The sequence below is a fragment of the Vombatus ursinus genome, unplaced genomic scaffold, assembly GCF_900497805.2.
Source record: "Vombatus ursinus unplaced genomic scaffold, bare-nosed wombat genome assembly UNPS02014932.1, whole genome shotgun sequence".
Lineage (NCBI taxonomy): Eukaryota > Metazoa > Chordata > Mammalia > Diprotodontia > Vombatidae > Vombatus > Vombatus ursinus.
The window spans coordinates 13,531,372-13,533,619 of NW_020954710.1; the positions used below are offsets into that span (position 1 = coordinate 13,531,372).

At 35.7% G+C, this 2,248-nt stretch overlaps 1 protein-coding gene across 1 annotated transcript in view; it reads right to left on the reverse strand.

Moving 5' to 3' along the window:
* The window catches only part of AJAP1 (adherens junctions associated protein 1), a 127,397-nt gene that overhangs the window by 98,301 nt on the left and 26,848 nt on the right, over positions 1–2,248 (reverse strand). The window lies entirely within an intron of this gene.

Genomic DNA, 2,248 nt, shown 5'->3' on the forward strand with positions numbered 1-2,248 from the left:
CATGACTACATATGTATAACCTATATTGAGTTGCTTGCCTTCTCACTGAGAGTGGGTGGGGAGGGAGTAAGGGAGAAAATTTGGAATCCAAAGATTTTAAAACAAATGTTAAAAAAATGTTTGCACATGCAACTGGGAAATAAGATATACAGGCAATGGGGTATAGAAATCTATCCTACCCTACAGGAAAATAGAAGGGGAAAGGGATAAGAGAAGTGGGGGGAGATTAAAGGGAGGGCAGATTAGGGGAAGGGCTATTCAGAATGCACACCTTCTTGGGGTGGGGGGAAGGATGAGATGGGGAGAAAATTTGGAACTCAAAATCTTGTGGAAGTGAATGTGGTAAACTAAAAATAATTAAGTTAATACAGGAAAAATTGGGAACTATCAGTGTATGCAAATGATAAACAGTGAGCTTGACTTTAACTTCTGGGAAAATTCTAGAAAAAAATGTTAAAGATATGGTTGGGAAAACATTTAGAAAAGGAAGCAATGATTACCAAAAAACAAACAAACAAAAGAAATGATTGTTTCACAGGACATGGCAGGCTAGCCTTACAGCCTTTTTTCAACAAGGTTATTAAACTGGCTTATCAGAAGAAAGTTATAGGTAGTGTTTACTCAGATTTTAGTGACTTGCTTGAAAAAGTATCTCAGACTGTTCTTGTGGAAATCCTGCAGATATAGGGGGCAGAAGGAAGGATAATTAGGAAGAATTGGGATTGTTTGGATGTATGAAACTACAAAGTAGTCATTAATGGGTCAATGGTAACTTGGAAAAAATACCTTCTATTGTGCTTGCCCCTTTCCATTTAGATTTTTTATCAATGACTTAAAAGCATAGATATAATTTTTTTCCTGAAATTTGAAAAGGACTTGAAGCTTGAAGGGATAGCTAGAACACTGGGTGACTAAAAATAAGCATTCTTAGAATATATGGACAGGCAAGACCATTGAGCTGAAACTAAGAAGGTGAAATTTAAATGAGACAAATGTAAAGCTACACACTTGGGATCTAAAAATCTTCACAAGTATAAGATGGAAGAGGTTTTAATGGATTCAGTGGATTGGACACTCAATGTTAGTCAACTGTATGATAAAACATCCAACCAACCTAATGAGATGGGCTGCAACAAAAATTGCTAACAAGAATAAGGAAGTGATAAACCTGCTGTACTCTACCCTGTTCAGATAACTGTCTCATGGGTTGAGTTTAGTTGTGAGCCTCACAATTTAAGGATGTTGATAGGTTAATCCAGAAGAGGGCAACCAACATTAGAAAATGCATTGATTGTTGTATAAAGATTAGTTGATGGAAATGGAGCTCTTTATATTGGAGATGAGAGGACATAGTAGGAACCATAATGGTGGTCATTCTTTAAACATTTGAAGTGTTGTCATGTGGAAGAGGAATATGACCTGAAAGTAGAACCAGGAGTAATGGGTAGAGGAGTTGAAAAAAAAAACACCTTAAGCTTAAAGTAATGAAAATATTTGTAACATTTAGAGACATCCAAAAAATAAATTGAGATGCCTCTGAAGGTAATGTGTTCCCTTTCATTTAAGGCTTTCAGACTGAAGCTAAGTGACCATTTAGCAAATATATTGGAGGTGTACTTGTAAACGTTCAACAATTATCTCTCTGAAACATGTATGCAAGAAACACTTCTAAGTCCAGTCTGTATTATCAATTTTTCCCACTGCTTCCTTAAGTCTAGACAAGCCAATAAAACAAAAAAGGCAAGTTCTGATTTGTAGTGTTTGCCATTTTATGAAGTATAAGAAAACTTAACAATAGGCTCTGGTATGACCAGGCTCCAGAAGTGCCCTGATTGTGTTTTAAAGGGGATTCTTTTGGGTGTATCAGCTGGATAATGGGATTGTTGGGAGTACTCTTCCAAGCATAATATTCTGTGATCGTATGAAAAAAATATAATTAACAAAAGCTTAAAAAAGAATCTTTTTCATGCAAGGTCCATAAGTAGGAATGAGGACTACAGTGATGAAAAACAGCTCACCCTCTACCCTCACAAAGTTTACAAACTAAAAGGAAGTAACATTGAGAAACAACATTGAATAATGGATGGATGCCATCAAAGTCATAAAACTTGAGTTCAAACCCTGCCAACTCTCAAGAACTACAAACTTATAATATGGATGAAGTTTCTATATCTATATTGGAAAGAAAGATAGGAAGAAGAAGAAGAAGAAGAAGAAGAAGAAGAAGAAGAAGAAGAAGAAGAAGAAG